The 23,010-nt window shown below is 40.0% G+C and overlaps 1 protein-coding gene across 10 annotated transcripts in view; it reads left to right on the top strand.

The window, feature by feature from the left end:
• The first annotated feature begins 2,175 nt into the window (after positions 1 to 2,175).
• The window catches only part of ITSN2 (intersectin 2), a 173,313-nt gene continuing 152,478 nt past the window's right edge, over positions 2,176 to 23,010 (top strand). For 4 of the 10 annotated variants that reach the window (XM_032652403.1, XM_032652402.1, XM_032652404.1 and 1 more), the window contains exon 1: positions 2,605 to 2,822. The gene's annotated coding sequence lies outside the window, so the exon portion shown is untranslated. Of the gene's footprint in view, positions 2,362 to 2,395; positions 2,477 to 2,591; positions 2,823 to 2,862; positions 3,120 to 3,196; positions 3,283 to 23,010 lie in introns of those variants that run through there. The other 6 variants (XM_032652396.1, XM_032652398.1, XM_032652397.1 and 3 more) reach the window with 6 other exon arrangements.

Here is a 23,010-nt window from a genome sequence, read left to right as displayed (position 1 = left end):
TTTTATGTGGGTTGACTGGGTAGGAATGCGGTGAAGGACAGAATCTTTGAAAACTAACAGAAACAGAGATTGCTAGAACATAGGATATATATGGTTGGGAGGGAGGATCAGTGCAAGGAAGGAAAACAGATTGAGATTAAATGCTCCCATGGTAAAAGCTAGGTTACCAGGAACACGCCTTGAATCTATCCTAAATTGTGGCAGAACTTGGGGAAGAGAAATGCAACATACCTAGCCCCCTACCTAACTTTTCACCCTACAATAATTCCTAAACTTCTTTAGACTTGGCAGGTACATCTATATGCCTTAGGTACTACTTAGTTCCTCCAGGTATCTGATTTCCAGTTGGTGCTGGAGATGAAAAAAAGAGATGGTGGGATTTGGGAAATACTAAGGAGAGAAATTATAGATACAGTGTGTGCCCTATGGAGAGAAGAGGAAGTCAAAGAACTGGGATGGTGGAGGTACCACCTAGGTGAATCATCAATGCTGAAGGGATAGGATGGACAAACTGGCCTCAGAGCTCTGAATGGAACCCTGGGATATAATTGTTTTAGTGTTTGGGGTACTATAGGCTCCCAGTTGTATTCAGCACCTCAATTTCCATCAGAGGTTCTTAGCTTTTTGGTCTATTTTACGAAGACTTTTTAAATGTTTTTTACTTCTTTATAACCATTCCTTTCTATAAAGTTCATTTCTGTCTTGACAAGGATTTGGCTCCTCCTTCAGAAAGAAAGGACTCAGGGTGAATTGTATCAGGTCCGGTCCAGAACCCAGAAACACAAATGACATTGATCAAATGATGGGAGGGAAATGGAGACTGGCTAACAATCTGCCTATCGGGAATTAAAAACAGGTTTCAGGCTTCTCTGGTGGCACAGTGGTTGAGAGTCTGCCTGCCGATGCAGGGGACATGGGTTCGTGCCCCGGTCTGGGAAGATCCCACATGGCGCGGAGCGGCTGGGCCCATGAGCCACGGCTTCTGAGCCTATGCGTCCGGAGCCTGTGCTCCGCAACAGGAGAGGCCACAACAGTGAGAGGCCCGCGTACCGCAAAAAAAAACAAAACAGGTTTCACCTTACAAGCCAACTCTCTGGAGCACTATGTTGAGAAGGATTCAGAGGCCTGGACTGAAGTAGGGGCTCTGAAAGGAATCACAATTAACTGGTGATGTCTGTCAAGGGAATGAGACCATGTGCTCAAGAGTGCTACCTCTAGCTTGGGTGGTTTGTTTGCAGACTGATTAGCCCCCAGCAGATAAGGGATAGACTGACTGGTCTCTAGTAGATAAAGGACTTCCTAGGCTAATGCAAAGGAGTCAGGTCTCTCTGTGTCACTGAAGCTCAGGACCTGTTAGGTCTTGGTCAGGTCCAAACCCAAGAGTTAGGAAAAACACTGAGTGTGAGAGCAGGAAAAGCCTGTTTATCATCACTGATGTGTGCTAAGTTCCTCACATGACTTGGTTGACTAGTTCAGATAGGCCTGGGCTTTGGAGTCATGCCTCTCAAGCCAGCCTTGCTACCTTCACATGTCCCAACAGGTAGAATGAAAGCAAGCCATGGGATCATCTGATCTGCACAGATTTCTCCTTTTCCAACAAGTCATGGGGATATGAGTTTTGCACATGGGACCAGCCCCGCCCCTGCCTCTGAAAGCCAACAGAACTCTTGGGTCTCGGACCCCTACTCTGTTATGCCCAGAGGAAACGCCGACTCCTCTAACCCCAACTAACAAAAAGGCTTTCTCTTGTAGGAGCGCTGTGTCACGGGCAAAACCTCCATAAATGGCGGTGACTTGTGTTATCTAGTCTTTTGCGAAGAAACTAGGAGCTGAAAGGGGAGAAAAAAGAGACACAATTTGAGCTTCACCTGTCAGGCAGCTATCGGGCGGGGAAGAACGTCCAGCATCCGCAGACCCTCATATGGTGGAGTTCACGGAGAGGTGACTAATTTCTTACTGCTCGGCCAGAGTATACGGGGCAGTTGCTCTGCGCGTGGATGAGGGTTAGAAGGCCCCTCTCTTGGCTTTTTTTGTTTGTGATGGAGGAGGGTGAGGAACGCTGCATGGACGACCGTTGGGTACAGTGAGTCCTTCTGCGCTACCTGAGGGAAAGGCCTGTAACACACCCATGAGCAAGGGTGGGAACAACCTCCTCCCGCCCCACCCCCCATTCCAGGGGAATCGAGCTCCCAGGTCGGCGAAGATACTGTAGTGAGTGAGAAGGCTCCAGGGAGAGCGCCACGGGAGGTGCAGCAGGCACGCACCATACACCGTTTGGCCCTTTTCCAAAACTGTGGGGTCTGCGGTGGCGGGAAAAGCACCACCCAGCCTCAACATGTCACCTCGCGGAGGAGGAGCCAGGTAGGTAGGCGCCCCTCCAGGAAGGACTGCCGCGTCCGGGCTTCGGGGCTTCCCCGAGGGGAGAGCGGAGCACTAGGACCAGGCCCGCGGGGTCCGCTGCCCTGGGGCTCTGGGGGTGAGGAGCCGCGCCCGGGCCAATTTCGGGTTCCCGAGGGTGGGGGAGTCGGTGCCCGGCAGCGGGCAGGCAGTCAGCCGCCCGGACCGTCGCCTCCCACCCCGCCCCCCGGCTTCCTGCGGAGGCCGCGGCCGCCATGTTGTTGTGGGGCTGAGGCGGCGCCGCGGAGCCCGAGCGGCCGTGACAGGCTGCGCAACAGGTTCGTTGGCGGCAGCCTGACTACGAAGCGGCCGCGGCGGCGGCGGCTGCTGGGCAGGGTCTCCCGGCGTCCGCCCGCGCCCGCGCCGCTGGTGCCGAGGGGCGCGGGGCCGCGCTGTGACGTGCGGGAGGCGCGGTGGCGCGCCAGGTGGGTGAAGCTGCTGCCGGGCCTCCGCAGGGCGCGGGGCAGGTGCGGACGCCGCCGCGTCAGCCGCGGGGAGGCTCGCGGGCCGGGCTGGGCGCCCCGCACGACACGGACGGGCCCTCGGGAGCCCGGGCGGCCCCCGAGCTAGGCCCCTGGCGGGCTTGGCGGCGCCGGGCGGAAACCTCTGGCGCCGGGTTCCTGCCCCCGCGGCGGGGCCAGGGCGGACGACGAGGGGCCGGGGCCGGGCTACCTCTTCTCCACGGCCGAGCTCCGGCCCCTGGCCGCGGCCTCTTCTGGCAGGTGCGGACGCCGCGGCGGGCCGAGGGCGGCGTGGCCCCCTTGCTTTCGGGGTGCGGGCAGAAGAGAGACAGCCCTGAGGGGCACCCGCATGCTTCCTCGGAGCCCCATTTTATTTTCACGGAGTTGGTTTTCCTTCCTGGTAAGGGTTGGTGCGGAATGTCAGGTGAGCCGCATCCTGGTGCGTCAAAGTAGCCCGAGTCACGAGAGGCCAGTGGGCGGATGCTCGGCGTCCACCGCTCACCTTAAACCAAAGTTGGGAAATGTTACAGTTTGACTTTAGTGTTATTGACTTCCCAGGGTGTACAGGAAGCACGGAGAGATGTAATCTCTTGGACCAGAGTAAAGTTTATTGCTTTTATAATTTTTTTTAAAAGACGCCTGCATATGCATGGTGAATGGGTAAACCGAGGCTGAAACTGCAGATGGCTTTGCATTTTGTAGAAAGATGCTGTATTGGGATTTATTAATCCTGTGCTTTATCGTCGAATGATTGCTGAGGGCAAGTATGCTTCATTTGAAACTTGTATTGTTTAGGAATTAGGAGTATTTTTGATGGAGCCAACCGCTTTGTGATAGGAATTAAGGTTAACACAAAAATGTTTGCTTTACTAAATGCTCTAGTTTGTTTTTACTAGTGTTTACTTGCTTAACCAGAAATAGGCAAGGTGTGCCTTGAAATTTTATGTTGTCCCAGTCTGCTTAATTTAGGTAGCCTAGACTCTGTAGGTTAAAGCCTCTTAAGCCTCTTAAGAAAATTAATTGCCTCTCTCCCTGTGCTTGTTTGCTATGTTGTTAATCAGTGGTAAAACCTAAACGCAATCTAGAAACATAAAGTAGAACCTTTACATAAATTAATAATGACGTCCCTCAAAATTTAAAGATAGTAGCAGTTCTGATGTGCTAAGTTTCTTTGGCTGTGCCTACGATTTTCTTGTAATTTCTTTATTCCCCCCAGCTTTCTGAGATATGATTGACATATATCCTTTATTATTTCAAAAGTATGTAAGGTGCAAGTTGTTTTTAAAAGCTTCGTTTAAGGACAAACAGAATTTTGTGTTTTTTTTAGAGGACATGGAAAAAATGTGCGTGGCTGCTGTTTTAGTGTAGTGTTAATGAGCCTCAGAAAAGGTTGCATTTTATACTTTAATGCATGTAATTGTTCCTTTTGTTTACCTTTATAACGAAATGTAGAATTGTCTGAGAAAACTTGACCTGTACTGAATTATTGAGCAGGGAGGTACTATTGTTAGTTCAGCACATCTCAAGGATAAAATCCTGATCTCTCCTGAATATGAGGAAATGTGTTAGGCATGTGCTGGGATTGGAATTATGGTTTTAAAAATTTTTGTATTTTCACAGAATCAGAATAGTAAAAGGAACCTCTATACATCCGTCACCCAAACGCAGCAGCTTTCAAGATCTTCTTTACCCATTTCTTTCTTTCTTCCTTATCTTTATTTTTTAGTTTTTTCACTCTATATACTTATCATATCTCTTTTTTAAAGTGGAAATTTTCTTACATAACCCTAAGATTTTTATTTTATTGTATCTTTAATACAGTTTCACAAATTTCTTTCTAGTAAGACAAAAAGACCGTTATTGGCCATCTCCCTTTTCAGCTACTTTCCTCGGTATTAAAATGTATTTACCATTCTTGTCATTTACTGAGCACTTACTGCCTGCCAGGCCCTGTGCTGTGCTATATAATCATTTGAAGCTCACAAAGACCCTATGAGTAGTTCTTTCCCTCCCATCAAATAGATAAATGAAATGTTAACCTGAAGGTTAACTGACTACTCTAGGTTAACTGAGCTGCTCTAGGTCACTGAGCTAGTAAGTACAGGAGCCAGGTTGCAAACCAGGATCCTTCTAACTTCAGCACCTGTTCCCTTATCTGGTACACTCATCTTGGTTCAGAAATTAAAAACAAAAGGTTATTTGGGCATTCAATAAATATTTGTTGAGTAGATGAATGAAAGTACATATTATTCCATCGATAAGTAACTAGCACTTTTATATACTATATTTACTTGTAAAGCATTTATATTAACAAGTTCCAGGAATGATTCAAAATAAACTAATTACATTTCTCAAAATGGGGTATTTTATTACAACAGTGCATTTTCTTGTTTTTCTTTTTTATATTCTGATCTTTTCAATACCTTATTTATGGAAAAATGTATGGAATAACTATTTATGAAGAAAAGCTTAAAAAAGGCAGATTTTTTTGTGTGTTAATTGTTAAAGGTGGATTCCAAGTATGAAGTAGAAAAATCATGTTTAGGATTAGTTCTGTAAAAGAATAGTTCTAAGGATGAAGATGCATCAGAAACGCTGTATCTTTTACTTGAGTTAATTCCTGACTTTTTGTCATCCTTTAACTACAGAGCACAGCGACTAATGTTAGAGTCCTATTGAGTAAGAGTGTGCATATAGGTATTGCTGAGAAGGAGGAACTGAGCGGGCCTTAAAGGATCTGAAGGCAGAGAGGAAGTGGGGGAGGGGGGAGGAAACTGAGCAGAAATAGAAGTAGGGCAATGAATACATCAAGAGATAATGTATTTTTACAACTCTAAGAGGGCAGCATATTTCATTTGCAAATGTATTATTTTGAGAGATTCACTTAAAAATTAATTTCACAGCTATATCAGGACACTGAATGATTTATTTATTTGTGAAGCTGTTTAGCAGTGATTATGGTAGACATTTAGGGATCTAATACCAGATGGCAGACATTTAACTTGTTTTACTTAAGCAACAGTTTCATGTTTTCTAGATCCTTTTCTTCACTAATACATATTCATGTTATGTGTTTCAATGAAAATTTTATTTATTTTTATCTTAACTGTGGTAGATAAGAGTACAGGCTTTCAAGTTAAGCCTCCTGCTCCCAGCTCCAACACTAAATAGCAACCTTGAGGAACTTATTTTAATTTTCTAAGCTTCTGTTTCCTTATCTGTAAAATGGGGGAAGTAACATTACCAACTCATAGTGCTGTTGTATATAATATAAAGTGCTTAGCACAGTGACTTCTGCTCAGTATAAGTGCTTAATAAATGTTACCTGTTATTATTCCAACTTATGTCGAGAAATTTCAAAGCTAAACTTAGTCTCCTTTTTATTTTTTATTTATTAAAAAAAATTTTTTAACCTAGTAACTGGAAAAGAAATTAGCCTTTTAGGCCTTAATTTTTTTTTAACATCTTTATTGGAGTATAATTGCTTTACAATGGTGTGTTAGTTTCTGCTTTATAACAAAGTGAATCAGCTATACATATACATATATCCCCATATCTCCTCCCTCTTGCGTCTCCCTCCCACCCTCCCTATCCTAACCCCCTAGGTGGTCACAAAGCACTGAGCTGATCTCCCTGTGCTATGTGGCTGCTTCCCACTAGCTATCTGTTTTACATTTGGTAGTGTATATAGTGTGTATATGTCCATGCCACTCTCTCACTTTGTCCTAGCTTACCCTTCCCCGTGTCCTCAGGTCCATTCTCTATGTCTGCATCTTTATTCCTGTTCTGCCCCTAGGTTCTTCAGAACCATTTTTTTGTTTGTTTTTTTTAGATTCCATATATTTGTGTTAGCATAGGGTATTTATTTTTCTCTTTCTGACTGACTTCACTCTGTATGACAGACTTTAGGTCCATCCACCTCATTACAAATAGCTCAATTTCATTTCTTTTTATGGCTGAGTAATATTCCATTGTGTATATGTGCCACATCTTTATCCATTCATCTGTGGATAGACACTTAGGTTGCTTCCATGTCCTGGCTATTGTAAATAGAGCTGCAGTGAACATTGTGGTACATGACTCTTTTTGAATTATGGTTTTCTCAGGGTATATGCCCAGTAGTGGGATTCCTGGGTCGTATGGTAGTTCTATTTTTAGTCTTTTAAGGAATCTCCATACTGTTCTCCATAGTGGCTGTATCAATTTACATTCCCACCAACAGTGCAAGATGGTTCCCTTTTCTCCACACCCTCACCAGCATTTATTGTTTGTAGATTTTTTGATGATGATTAGCACTTAATTTTTTTTTTTTTTTTTTTTTTGCAGTACGCGGGCCTCTTACTGTTGTGGCCTCTCCCGTTGCGGAGCACAGGCTCCGGACGCGCAGGCTCAGCGGCCATGGCTCACGGGCCCAGCCGCTCCGCGGCATGTGGGATCTTCCTGGACCAGGGCACGAACCCGTGTCCCCTGCATCGGCAGGCAGACTCTCAACCATTGCGCCACCAGGGAAGCCCTAGCCCTTAATTTTTAATCTTACCATTCCTAAAAGAAGGCTGGAAAATAGAGTAGAATTTAGCTACAATCCCATCTCCCAACAAAGAATCTGCCCTTTTAGTCCCCTTAATTTGGGGCGGTGAGGAGATGGGGAAACATAGCCTGAAAGAAAATGTTGTATATCTGCAAAAGAAACAACAGCTTTGGATTATTACTTCCAAGTTTTTGAATCCATATGCTTAAATAGCTTCTACTTTTCAGTGTGAGGAGTGCTTGGCTAGTGTGAGGTTGGTAATGGGAATGAATGATCAAGGACGGTGGCAGTGTGAAACTGCAGAGCCCACACAGATAAGGACCCAGCAGGGTTTGCTCCGACAGTTAGGAGGACACTGATAACTGTTGCTTTATCATTTTATTTTTGCTTAAAATATGTATTTGGACACTTTCTTCACCCCCTCACCCCTCCTCCTTCACACTTAAGAATGACTGCTTTTTATAAAGCAGAAACTAACACACCATTGTAAAGCAATTATACCCCAATAAAGATGTTAAAAAAAAAAAAAGAATGACTGCTTAAATATAAGAATTAAGTAGGTCAAGTTAATAGTTTCTCAATTTATGTAACATTAGGTGACTTTAATTTTAGTAAGTATGAGATACTTTTTGGTGAATATAAGTGAGAACTTCAGGATTAATGAAGTTTGCTGAGAATGATGCAGGCTGGGAACACTTGTGTAGCATTCATTCTCTGACTTTGTGGTAAGCCCTAAAAACCGGAATTGTGGAGGAGAAGTCATGGTTAAGACTTGAGATTTAATTTCCCTTACTCTGTTCACCTCACGAGAAACATTTTAGGCTTTCTCTCTGCTAAAGTTCCAGTGAAATGCTTAGACAACCTGTATTGGAAGGCTTTCCCTCACCACCTCTCCTTTCTTCTGGTGTCTGGTCTTCATTCCATGATTCTGATTGGAGTTTTTGCCGCCTTCTTCCAGCATACTAGCTCCTACCTCCAGGATCCGGGGTTCCACTGGATCCTAGAAAGCTAAGTCACTTGGATGATGGAGATGGAAAGAGCCATTTAGGTTAGAGACAGATAACCCAAAACTTTCTGAACACTACTTTCCAATACCTGGGTTTTATAGTCTTCATAACCTGGTGGTAATCCCATTTTGAAAAAGTACATGCAGCAGTTCTCTCTTAAATCCATCTTTGCTATTGCTTTCCTCATTAAGTTGACTTTACCCCATCTTTGTCTTTCCAGGGGCTTCAATGAAAAAAAAGCCCCTCTTCCCACCTTTCCTGCCACCTGCTTTAACTTTCTTTTCTTTTTTCTCAAACACTGTCTTTCCTCTTTAAAAAGTTAGACCCAATAGAAATCACTTGTAATTCTTGGTATTGAATTAATTCTTTTAGCAAATAATGAGTGTTTACATGCCAGGAACTGGCCCAACCACTGAGAATATAAACAGTGAAAAAAATACACAAAAACCTTGGCCCTTGTGCTACTTGTATTCAAGAAGGGGGAGCAGGGCTTCCCTGGTGGCGCAGTGGTTGAGAGTCCGCCTGCCGATGCAGGGGACACAGGTTCGTGCCCCAGTCTGGGAAGATCCCACATGCCACGGAGCGGCTGGGCCTGTGAGCCATAGCAGCTGAGCCTGTGCGTCTGGAGCCTGTGCTCCGCAACGGGAGAAGCCACAACAGAGAGAGGCCCGCGTACCGCAAAAAAAAAAAAAAAAAAAGGGGGGGGGGGGAAGCAGAGACAAAATGTCTAGGAGTTAGAATTTGTTAAGTGCCATGGAGAAAAGTAAGGTAGGAAATGAGGCTAGGGAATGTGTGGGTAGGTGGGTGAGGGTAAATCGAGAGAAGTAAATTGGCCTCATTCAAAATTATTAAGGAATTCAAGATTGGGGAAGGATTATTGTACACATTTTATGAGTAAATTTAATAGTATTTCAGGTCATTGTATTTAACAGAAATGTTTATCATTTACTGTTTGGTTTGGACCCAGCAGATCTCTTAATATTTCTATTTTCTAGTAACTTAAGCCAGAAAACAAAAAACAAAAAACCTCAGGCACAACATGAGCCTAGAGCAGAGATTTATCAAATAGTTTAGAATAGATACCTTAATTTGGTTTTTTCTAAAAGTGCTATGTTGTGCTTGTTTTAAAATTCTATAGACTTTTTGTTTGTACCATTTTTATTGTGATGAGTAATATCATGTTCCTTGTGTAAAACTGGAAAGCTACAGGGAAGTTGAAAGAAGAAAATAATAGTCCCTAATTCATATTACCTGGAGAAATGTTCAGTGTTAATATTTTAGTAGATCTCCTTCTAGAAATTTTTCTTTGGGAAAAATGGAATTATATACTCTGCTTATATAATCTGCTTTTTAGCTTACTAGCATTTATCAAAAGCCATGGTTCTACTTTATTATATATTTATCTACAATATAATTTTTATTGGCTTGCTACTACGGTATGTTAATAACGTCTAGTATATATTGTGCATTTACTGTATCCTGGTTATCAATACTTTTGAGACACTTTACATATTTTTGCTCATTTAGTCTTTAGACTCTCTATAAGAGCTGTTCTTTTATTATTTATTTTACAGCTGAGAAAATTGAGCAAGGACCGGTTTAGTAATTTTCCCAAGATCCCATAGCCAATAAGTGGCAGCCATAGGTTATGAACTTAGTCTGACTCTATATACTGTGCTCATATCATTGTCTCATATTGGTTCTCTAACACTAAGGTAGTTTATAGTTTTTTTGTTGTTGTTATTTTAAATTGTGCCACAGTTAACATCCTTGTAACCATATCTGTTTACATCTATGATTATTTCCTTAGAATAAATTTCTAGTAGTTGCAGTGGTATTGGATCAAAAGGTATGGACACTTTCTAAGGCCCATGTAAATGTATTGCCAAGTTGTCTTCTAGAAAAACTTGTCAGTACCAAAGTGTTCTCTTACCAGATGTAATCAGTCCTATTCCCCACATCCTCAGAAACACTGGCTTTTTTTTCTTTAATCTAATAATTTGATAAAAACCCTTGTTTTAATTTTTCTTTCTCTGAATATTAATAATATTAATAATATTATACTTAAATTTTTTTTTCTTTGAGAAATATTTGTCTTTTTCTCACTTCATTGGCATGTTCATCTCTTGGTTATTTCTAAGAATTCTTTATATATTAAGAATATTAACTCTTGCTTATAGGTGTAAATTTTTTTCCAAGTTTGTTTCTTAGTTTTGTAAATTGATTCTTATCAATGATAATGATAATAGCTAACATTTATGTAGTAATCCCCATGTGTAGCACTATTCTAATTCATTATATTTATTAACTCATTTAATTTTTACAACACCCCTGTGATGTAGGTGCTATTATTAGCTCCATTTACAAAGTCCTCTGACATTATGTTTTAAATTTTCAGACAGTTTTTTCTTCTGTGTCCTTGACCATTTCTGTTCCCAATTCCTAAAAATCTGTTTTCCTACCTACTGCGTGATACCTATTGTTTAGTTCTTCATTACTCAGTTTAGGATTCATTTCCTCTGGGATTACTCATCTAACAACTTTCTAGTCTTAAGGCAAAGTTAGGTGCCCATCTTCTCTCTTTTCTTTATACCTATAGCACTAACATTGCAATACTCAGTTTTGGTCTTATTCCTCTTGTGTATTCCCTGTGCTTACACATCTTATACAGGTGCTATACCTCTGATGACTCCGTAAAGATTTGTTGATTTGAATTAAAGGTGCTCATGATGATGTTGGTGATATCAAGAAGGAAATCAACCTTCCCAATATGTAAAATAGAGAAACTTACGTTGAGGAAGTAACCTTGGAACTGCGCTTTGAAGGCCCGTGGGGAAAGAGGGAGAGAGGGAGGGCCCAGAGACTAAAACCGAGTGAAAACAGATGTGGAAATTCCCCATTCAGGAAACCGCAAGTTATTTAGAGTGATTTTGAGGATTATCAACCTTGCCTCTGGGAAAGCCTGATGAAATAAGTTATTCTTTCACCCAGCATACCTGGTCTAGTGTTCAGAATATTTAAATCTTCCTTCTAGATTTCTTCTGCTATGAAACAGTGTTCAGTTTCTCTTCTGACTTCCCCCTTTTTTCAGTGTGAGGGGACAGGGGAAGTTGGAGGGTCCTGGTGTAAACTTGGTAAGATCTTGAAATGCCCAGGGAAGTTTGGTGACTTGGTGGGGTAGGCCCACTGGCAGCCTTTGCCGGAAGTAGAAGCCTTGGGCTTGGGAAGAGAAGGAACCATGCAGCTTTTGTCCGTGGAGACTTGGGTTCCTGCACACCTTTCCCTGGCTGTCAGCACACTGGATAAGATCTCAACTCCTTTTTTCTCCAGGGTTCATTACGTTTCTGTTCTTCTAGCTTTGATAAGAGACTAAGGGACATTCTCTTGTTCCACTAGCCTAATCTTGAGGTATACTGACCGCTGATCTAGAAGAATAACAAATGAGCACTTTATATATTAACAATGTAATTTATTTGTCATTTAATTTGATATTTTTTCAAATTCCTTTCCTCTTTATGTCTCATAATGTAACTGAAACTTTTTTTCATTATGAAAATAATGCATGCTGATTGAAGAAACTTTGTAAAATAGAGGCAGAAAAAGTAGGAGAAAAAAGTTATTCCAAGTCCAACAACCAATGACAACCATATTTTGGTGTCTCCCATCCACCCTCTCTTTTCTCTTTGTTTTTGCATATATATTTTTGTACATGTTTTACAATACAACACTGTAGTTAGGAACATGGCTTGTGCTGTCTGGGGTTTTAGTTCCAACTTAGCCTTTCATTAGCTTTGTGAGTGTAACAGTCTCACTAAACCTCAGTTTTCTTTTCTTTAAAAGGTGGAGATTTCCTAATAATATTTATCCCTAGAGTTGTTATGAGGATGAAGAGATAATGTATGTTTAGTGTGACCATCTCATAATGACTTTTCAATAAATGTAACAATAATAATCAGACCTGTCTTTTGGTTAGGTCAGCTGGGGCTACTCTGGGCTGTGGTTGCAGGGAGGGGGGTGAGTCAGGGGTACTGTACCTTTCTTTTCTGAAATAATTAAAATTTAACTTCAAACTATTTTTTTTTAATATTCTCAAGGGGCCTATGAAAATGTTTACAGTGAGACCTCCTTTAAAGTGTGATTTATCTTGGGCTAGCCTCACAGTGGGTGAGTGGTCCTGGGCCTCAGACTTCTAGGATGGCCCTGATAATGAGGATATCAATGATAATGAGATAACAGTGACAACAAGTAAAGACCTGAGTGTCAGGCCTGGTATTTGGTAAGTATTCAGTGATCGTTAGCCGCTGTTATTTTTAATAATGATAAATACACATTTATAGTATATCATAACTTATAAGAGTATAACCAGTTTCCAGGTTATTATATGGTCTAGCTGAAATTGTTTATTAAAAAGTAGGTTATTGAGATATAATTTACATATCATTATGAATTTAAGTGGCACCATAATACTTGGCTCAGTGTGTCCTCCCATTATTGGATGCTCATATTATTTCCAATTTTTTTGTGTAGTAACTAATAATAACTGCAGTGAATATCATTGTAAGTAAAGTCTTTCCCACATTTATTATTATTTGCTTATGACAGATTTCCAGAAGTGAAATTATTGACTTACAGGATAAGAACGTTGTTAGGATTCTTGCTGTATATTTTCACACTGCCTTCTGAAGAGCTCTAGCAGTTTGCACCCCCATGAGTATGTCTGTAGTACTCATCTCTTCTCACGTTTGCTAGCCCTGACTACTGTCTAGTGTCTATTGTTGTGTTTTTTTTAATAAGTTTATAAGGAGAAACAAAAGAGAACTTCATTTGTATTTTCTTGATTATTAGTGATGTTGACATTTATTAGCCAGTTTTATTTCCTCTTTGGAAAATTGTCTATTTATTTTCATTATTTTAGTAGTTCTCTGTATATTAAAAATAATGGCTGTCATATTTGTTGGGATTTTTTTCCAATTGTATATCTTTTAATTTTGTTTTCAACAGAAGTTTAAAATACTTATATAAATGAATCTTTACTATTTCCTTTGTTTTCTTGCATGGCTTCAAAACTTAGAAAGTTATCTTTATTTCAGAGAGGTGATATTTTACTTGAAGGTGAAGAATCTACCTGAATTTTTTCCCTCTGTACTTCTCAGTCAAGTAAATAGTTTTGCTTTAATATTTAGTCCTGATATGAGACAGAAGAGAATAGACCAAATAGCCAGCACCCCCAGCCCTCCCCTTACAGCAATGCAGGCTGAGTCACAAGCTATTCTTAGATGTTTTTTCCCCCTTCATGTGGGTGAATTGTCTTGTTCAGAGTTGTTGACTAATTCTTCTAAAATTGGTTTAATTTAAATCTTTGATATAATTGGAGCACTAGCTACTTCAGTATTAGTTTACCATTGCAGTTCTTTTTTTGCCCCGTTTATTGGTTGATTCTTTGTGGGCTAAACTTAACACTTATAAAAGTCCAAAGTTACAATTTATATTCAGACATCTTAAACTGAAGATGCTAAGTTGAAGAACTAGAACTAAGAACTAAGTTTGTATAGAACAATTCTCTTTTTGAAGCTTTTGAGTCTCAACATGCTTTGTGTATTTGGGGCCCTAAGCCTCTCGGTAGAAATAGTGGTCACCTTTTACTCAAATATAATCAATATTTGTAAGAAAAACATGTCCTTTTTATTAGTAATTGGTACAACTGTGGTTTGTTATACCAGTTCAGTGAAATCAAGCCAACTACAGTAGATCCCCCACATACGAATGAACTCCGTTCTGAGAGCGTGTTCGTAAGTCCAGTATGTTCCTAAGTCCAACAAAATTAGCCTAGGTACCAGACTAACACAATTGGCTATATAGTACTGTACTGTAATAGGTTTATAATACTTTTCACACAAATAATACATAAAAAATAAAGAAACATGTTTAATATTACAGTACAGTACCTTGACAAATACAGTAGTACAATACAACAGCTGGCATACAGGGGCTGGCATCAAGTGAACAGGCAAGGAGAGTTACTGACTGGAGGAGGGAGAGGAGGTGGGAGATGATAGAGCTGAAGGATCATCAGCAATAGGAGAAGGAGGGCAAGTTGCAATTTCACCCATGCCTGACGTTGATGGCACAGGTTCTGGTTCCTTGCTGGATTCAGTTCTGTCTACCCTCTTGAAAAAAACGATCCAGTGATGTTTGGGTAGTATAGCTCTTTTTTTCTCGTCATAGATGACACGGTAGCACTGTATCGCATTCTGAACTGCTGCTGCAACCTTCATGTATGATTCTACGTTCAGGTCCTGTGCATCAAAAACTAACGGTGCCTCCTCAAATAAAGAAAATCCCCTTGCCACTTCCTGTGTCATGAATCTCTTCGGTTCTTCAGTCACTTCTTCTTCCTCTTGTCGCTCCACTCTCAATTATTTTCACTTCTGTTTCCCTCGGTATCGCTTGGTGCTTCTTAGCAGTACCAGCTACGTCAATGCTGCTTTTACGCTTTCTTCCGGACATGCTGGGCTTGAAATAAAGATACTGTACTAGTGAACTCTATACAGTACTGTACAGTAGAGTACACAAAAGCACAACCACTTGTAGAGGATGCACGCACGTGACAGTGTACACCCGGCATGTGAACTAACGTGATTGGACATGCGAACACATGTTCATATCTGAAAGTTTGCAACTTGAAGGTTCATATGTAGGGGACTGACTGTATTATAGTTGAAAATCATATTGCAATAATAGTAGTAATAGCCATCATTTATGATCGCCTTGTGTGTGCCAGTTGCTTTACAGACATGATAGCTGAGCCTTAAAAAAGCCTAGCATTATCCACATTTATAGGTTAGGAAATTGAAGCTATGTCATGTGGAAGTCTACTAAACTAAGAAGTAACTACCCTGGGATTAGAGCTCAATTGGTTGATCTGCTTTCAAAGTTCAAGTTCCAGACTGTCAACTTGCTTGTCCTCAGTGCAATTGAAAGGATGCTGATCTCTGAGTCAAAGCATTTGTGTTTATTAAAGGATATTTTAGTACCTACCATGTGGCTGACTGCTGAGCACTAGGTATATGAAGATGAAGAGACATTCACAGGAACTCACAGTCTAATAGAGGTGGGCAGGAATGAAAACAAAGGTTACATTACTAGTTGGTATGTAGTTTAATGGAGATATATACAAGATAAAACGGGAATGTGGCAAAGAAAGCTTTTGTAAGTAGAAGTGTCACTGAGAAGGTAGGTAGTTACACAGATTCAGAGAGTGAGGGAATAGGAATAAGATGGGGCAGAGGTGGAAGGGGAAGGTATTCGAAGAGTGGAAAAGTAGAAAAGTGGAAAATACCTTGTATGCCATGTGAAGATTAGATTTAAAAAAAAAAATCAGATTTATTGAGATATAATTCATAAACCATAAAATTCACCCTTTTTAAGTTTACAGCTCTATGGTTTTTATTAGAGTCACAGAATTGCACAAGGATCATCACAAATTTTAGAACATTTTCATCATCGAAAAGAACCCCCTATACCTATTAGCAGCCTCTCTCCATTTCCCTCCAATACCCAAGCTCTAGGGAACCACTAATCTACTTTCTGTCTCTATGAATTTGCCTATTCTGGACACCTCATATAAATGAGAACATAGAATACGTGGTCTTTTGTGACTAGCGTCTTCCACTTACCGTAGTGTTTTTAAAGTGCATCCATGTTGTAGCACGTGTCAGTAATTAGTTCCTTTTTATGGCCAAAGGTTCCATTGTGTGGGTATACCACATTTGTTTATCCATTCATCAGTTGATGGACATTTGGGTTGTTTCCACTTTTGGCTATTATAAATAATGCTGCTGTGAGCATTCGTGTACAATTTTTTGTATGGACATAGGTTTATGTTTTTATTTCTCCTGAGTTCATACCTAGGGGTGGAATTGCTGAGTTTTATGGTAACCTATGTTTAACATTTTGAGGAACTGCCAAATTGTTTTTGAAAGCAGCTAAATCATTTTACATTCTCACCAGCAAGGTATGAGGGATCCAATTTAGTAGGAGATTAGATTTTATACTATTGGTGAGCAGAATCACAGAATCACAGTGGTTGAAAATTATTGGATTCTATTGCTGCTTCCCAGATAAGTTCAAGACATATGCTAGGTCAGAAGGCTTTTTTCTGATGAATGAAAGTAAAATGCAAGTCATTTCCTCAATTCTTGGGGGCTGTTGTTGTTCCGTTTACATAGCCTTTGATTTTTATGTATTCCTATAGGCTACATATAATCTGAGTTATTAAGGATTACTGAAATTTAGTGTTCATAAACTAAAACTAGCCAATTTCTAGAGCTTCCTGAGGTTTCTTAGTTTTCTTCTAAGAAATCTGTTAACTCTACAAAACTTTGGCAGCACTGAATTGAATTGAAAAATTCCTACTATGCACGCCCACACTGATGGATCCTATTTTCATTGCATCATTGGATTGTCTTGAGTTTGATTTGGTTCCTGTTTCTGCTAATCTTGAATTAACTGTAATTAAAGACTTTTGTTAGATTTATTTTTGTTGACCATTTTGCTCTTGTGTAACTGTTTCATTGCTATAATTTCTTCATCATGGAGTTATTTTTCTACTGGAAAATAGGAGCAAGTGGCTAGGTTGGATCTCTTGTTCCACTTAGGTGGGCCATGGTTAGAATAGTTTGAGAATGAATGGACTACATAATTGGACAGATTCTTTTCCACTCTATCCCACTGTAATAATTTTTTTAAATGGGTATTAGTGTACATTTAATTAAGGGTCTTAACTATGGACTACATGAATCTCTGAAAGTCCACAGATTGGCTTTGGAAGCCTGAAACCTTTGAAATTGTATGCCACATTTTGTGCATTTGTGTTTTTTTCCGAGAGAAACTGGGTTTGCCGAATTTCTTTAAAAAAAAAAAAAAGTCCATGACCCCTCAAAATTAAAGAATTCAGGTGGGTGAAGAGAATTTGTAAATTTGTGATTTGAAGTATTTGGGGAAAGTGAGACCTTACTTTGGTTAGGTGTTGCTGTTCAGTGATAGATGTTTTCTGGATACACTTTTTTTTAAAGTGTGACTCATTCCATGTTAGAATATCTCTATTTTATTCTTCCCTGGTAATTTTTGTCCCTGTCAGAACTTGGAGTTTGCCTTTAAAGTCCTCATTGCATATTTATTACTTCATATTCACTTTCTTGAATGATTGGGATGTTCTATTTAAGAGTGTTATTTTTGCTGCAGTGATTGCATGCTTTACTTGAAATGTATTGATATTTTAAAAAAAGAGTTAATTGGCTTGCCAGAGTAAGAAAATGGATGAATGCTTTTCTATCCATTGGCCACTAGTTTTTCTTTCCTTTACTCTCTTGTTCTGTTTGTGTTTTGGTGGAGATTGGAACCGGTAACCGGTAGAAGCTCTCCCATGTGGGCCCTGCTCTGGTGTGGCATCAGTTTGGATTCAGTCTCTTTAGGCCTCTGCAGTATGGTGTGTGTGGAGTATACTTTTCCTGTTTTAGCACTGGATGTAGCATGGTTGCATTTGAGATGAGGTTGGTAATTTCAGTTAAATGTTTTTGGTAAAACAGACTTATTACTTAATATTATTTAAAATAGACTAAGAAATTGACGAGGGAGAGGCTCTGGGTGATTGATATTGGCTATAGGGTTAAAAGATGATGTAGTGTAGGGCTTCCCTGGTGGTGCAGTGGTTGAAGGTCCACCTGTTGGTGCGGGGGACGTGGGTTCGTGCCCCGGTCCGGGAGGATTCCACATGCTGCGGAGCGGCTGCGCCCATGGGCCATGGCCACTGGGCCTGCGCGTCCGGAGCCTGTGCTCCGCAGCGGGAGAGGCCGCAGTGGTGAGAGGCCCACGTACCGCAAAAAAAAAAAAAAAAAAGATGATGTAGTGTAATACCAATATATTTGGTCTTTGTCCCTGATTCCTGGCACAGAGCTCCTAAAACCTTTGGAATTCCCTGAGTGATAAGAAATCTGCTTTCCATCATACATGAGCTTATGTTAATGAGGTGACTGAGTGGGGCATCCCTAGATAGCCTCAGCATAAGGCTGGGCAACCAGAGAGACCTAGAGGATTAGAGAGTGGGAATTTTCAGCCCCACTCACCAACCTCCAGGAAGAGGAGGTAGGTGCTAGAGTTTGAACTGTTTATACACACGCACACACACCCATATGTAATTTTTACGTAGTTGTAATCATAGTGTAGATTTTTGTCTACATGTTACATGGAAGAATTTTTTTTCTGTGTTGTTTCATAATTTTCATAAGTTTTAATGGCTGTGATGTTTTTGTCTAGTAGTAGCTATGATTTATTAACCATACACCTGTTCTCAGATGTTTAGGTTGTTTCAAGTTTTTTGCTATTATAAATAAAACTGTTATGAATATTATTATTTAGTGTATGTATAATAAACATTTATTATACATTTCCCTCAAGAGGTTTTCTTCTAATCCTTGACATGTGCTGACAATTTTGAATATTTGTATCCTATTCTAGAATTTTGTATTTTTTAGAAACACATTGTATCATAAATGTTAGCTATCTACTGTGGCCTTGAAATTATCATTTGTAAATAGACGCATATTATTCTAAGTTAGTATAACTTTATTTTCTTGTTCCTTTGTTAGATAAATTACCTTATTTGTATTTTTTTTCTACTGTTGATGACACTGTGGTATGCATCTTTGCATTCTATTTTCCTCCTTTGGATTATTTTCTTAAGATAAGTTCTTACAAATGGGCCAAGTTGGGTATTTTGTTTTGGATGACTGTTGCCAAAGTTAAAGGCACATATTTTACCTTAAACCTTCTACTTCTGTGGTATTTGCCTTCTTTAAAAAATGGATACACTTTTCTTTTTGGACAGTTTAAGATTTACAGAAAAATTGAGCAGATAGTACAGAGTTTCCCATATACCCTTCTACTCATTATTGATAAATTAGTACAGTACATTTGTTACAATTAACCAATATTGGTACATTATTATTAACTAAAGTCCATGCTTTACTTTTCTTTAGTTTTTACCTAATGTCCTTTTTGTGTTCCAGGATCCCATACCATAGTACATTTAATTATCATGGCTCCTTAGGCTCCTCTTGGCTGTGACTGTTACTCAAACTTTACTTGTTTCTGATGACTTTGACAGTTTAGAGGGGTACTGGTTAGGTATATTGTAGTATGCTCACCTGTTGGAATTTGGCTGATGTTTTTGTCATGAGACAAACAGCCATGGACCAAGCAGGCAAATGAACCAGACGTATTCATATACGTATTCATATAAATTGCAATATAAATTTACCAAAATGAATGTTTCTTGTATACCAAAAATATATAAAGTTAGTATGTTATTTTTACTATAACCATAAAGTACCTAGAAATAAAGGAGATAAGAGGAGGGATCTACTGAAGGATGCAAAAATACACATCTGAGAATAGCCTCAAAAATTATGAAAAAATAGGATAGTGAGTAGAGAGGGATTTGCATATTTGAACACTATGGTAATTAGAGCCCTGAGATAGGAGTACACAGGAAGACCCTCAGAACAGAAATATAGGCTGTGAGTAAACTTAGTGTATCAGAAAAGAGATGCATTTTAGATCAATTAGGAAAAGCAAATTATTTCATAAATGGTCTCAGAAAAAGTGACAGACATCACTAGTGCAAGAGTGGAGAAAATAATTTGGACTCATATTTGTCTTTCTACTCTAAAATAAAAATCCAGATAGATCAAATATATAAATTTGGAAAAATATACAGGTACTAGAAGAAAATTTGGGCAATTTTCTGATGTGAGACAGGCCTTTCTTAGCATGATAGCATACTCAGTAGTCATAAAGGAAAAGATTGACAAAAAGGTATAATAAAGTTGGTACAACAACAAACTGGATAAAAAGTATTTGTAACGTGTTACAAGTCTGGGAAACTGGAAGAGCAAAGTGTGAAATAGTCATCTAAGCAAGTGGGAAAGCAAATGGACTAGGGAAATGTGGACTTGTCAGGCAGGACGTAGGGTCCACTTGAGTTAGTGCTCAGGAATCTAAAGTGAGACCAGTCAGCAACTTCATTTATATAGTCATGGAATAACTAGAGAGTTGGACTTAGAAAAGGCTGAGATTTTGCCAGATCTGTAGTATGTAGGGAGAGAGGAGAGTGGAGTTGAGGGTGTATACAACTAACTCCTTACAATGGTGGACTGTGATATTTAATTTGGGTAAGGAGGGACATTAGGACATCAGGAAGGGTGTGAGGATATAAGGAAGATTGAGGGACAGTGAAAAGTTGATAAGACCAACAGTTTGTAGGTCCAGGTAGGGTTAAAGAATTGTTGGAGTTAGGGAACTGGAGAGATGGGGCTGTTGAGATGGTGCTGGTGAAAGGGGCATGGCAGACTTGAAATGGATTACAGAAGAGTACAGTTATTGGTAATAACAAGGCCTAGGTTGTGACCTGGGAGTAGATGGCTAAGATCAGATGGAGGGTAAGATTTTTGGAACAAAGGAGGTCAAAGACTTAGAGGCCAAGATATGGGCAGGATCATCTGTGTGGATATTGACATCACCAAGAATTTTTTGGGAGTAATGCTGGAGAGTAGATAGTGAGCTAGGTGTTAAAGCAGTCAGGGAATTACTCCGGTGATTGTAGGGGACAGCAGTGAAGGAGGAGAGCCAGTGGTCAAGTCAGATGCATGAAGGTCAAAAGCTAGTTTTCTTTTTCAACTTTTATTATGAAAAATCTCAAACATATGCAAAAGTTTGAAGTACAGTGATCATTTATTTTCTATATTACTTCATTTAGTAATCTACTTTTTACTTAAATGTGTTTTGTATTTTTGTGGGGGCTTTAATTCTTTTTGTAATAAGGCAGCCTATAAATATGTTTCCAAATTCCTTTCCAGAAAGGTTGTGCTGATTTACATTTGTTTTAGCTAGGCATTAAGACTATACTTTCAGGCATCATTTCTGTAGTTCGTATTAGCTAAGTATTGATGCAATACTTATTTTTACAGCTATTCTTACAGTTCCTTGCATTGTTGTTAGCTCTTCAGTATTTCATATGAATAAGCTGCTGCCTATTTTCCCAGACCACACTCTTCCCTCTGCTTTTGCATGTACTATTTTACCTCTGCCTAGAAATTTTTTCCCCATATTCATTCCTTTAACAAATGTTTTGATGTATAAGGCATGAGCTAAGTTGAAATGCACATGTCTGGTTGATTCATGGGAACTGATTTGCATGTGACCCTCTCTTTTTTTAGCCTGTAGAGGAGAGGAATTTGTGTTTAGGCACCTGGGGCCCTGGGACTATTGTCCCTTTGAACTCTTGTCTGGGCCCGAAGAAAAGAGAGAAAGAAGGGTTGCAAAGAAAAGCTTTACTTTCTCATTTTCTCAGCTTCTTTTTCCTCCGTTTCCAAACTTATGTATATTCATCTTTACCACTTTTCCTGTCTTTTATTCTGTCCCAGAGTCTAACTTTATACTCTAGAGCTGTCAACTTCTACTTTCTCTGGACCCAGACTTCTTTCTGTTAGGTAACCTCCTTTCCTTTTCCCTTTTCAAAATTAAATCTCTCCCTCTTCCTCTAAAAGTAGTTTTGTTCTCCCATCTAAAAAGTAAACCCTTATGATCTTTCCTCTTTCCTAAAGCCTCTTATCTCTCCTCCCACCCGTTTTTCCCCTTCCCTTAGCAACATACTTCTTGAGTCACCTACATTTCACCTCCCGTTTATTGCCTAATCTACTTCAACTTGACTTTTACAGCCAGCTCACCATACTGGAACTGTACTCACAACAGATTGCCAAAACTAATGGCTTAGTCGTGACTTCTGTGTCTGTTCATGTTTGATGAATAAATATGTGGATGAAAGAAAAAATGAATGAATAGATAGATGGCGAACAGGTATGGAGAATATATGTACTCTGTAAGTTTCATATTACTGCAAGAACTATAAAGAAGTAGGTATTTTGCTTTAATCATTCTCTCGTGGAACTGACCTTGATCTCCTTGGGAATCAGATGGGGAAAGAACATTTTTCCAAACTAATCAGCAAGTTTGGAGAGTTGCCTTTTATGTATGTAGCACATGAAGTGGAGGAGGCACTGGAGAAAGTTTTATAAGATATGCCTTCAGGAACTTGATTATCTTGCATTTGAATGTCAGATCTTAAGTCAAATTATTTACACTAATCAGCATTCAACCAACATAATTCAAAGTATAATTGAAAAACCCAAGCCTTTCTCCTCATCCCAATAAAAAGCCTTTAGAATTCAATGGGAAATAAACCTTTATCTCTAAAAGTGTACTTACAAGAAAAAAAATAAGTTACAGAAGGCCCATGTTGCAAGGAACAATTTGGTTTAAAATCCACAGCTCTGGGCTTCCCTGGTGGCGCAGTGGTTGAGAGTCTGCCTGCCAATGCAGGGGACACGGGTTCGAGCCCTGGTCTGGGAGGATCCCACATGCCGCAGAGCAACTGGGCCCGTGAGGCACAACTACTGAGCCTGCGCGTCTGGAGCCTGTGCCCCGCAACAGGAGAGGCCACGACAGTGAGAGGCCCGCGCACCGCGATGAAGAGTGGCCCCCGCTCGCCGCAACTAGAGAA

The sequence above is a fragment of the Phocoena sinus genome, chromosome 13 (assembly GCF_008692025.1).
Source record: "Phocoena sinus isolate mPhoSin1 chromosome 13, mPhoSin1.pri, whole genome shotgun sequence".
In the NCBI taxonomy this organism is placed as follows: Eukaryota; Metazoa; Chordata; class Mammalia; order Artiodactyla; family Phocoenidae; genus Phocoena; species Phocoena sinus.
This window is presented reverse-complemented; position numbering and strand designations above follow the sequence as displayed.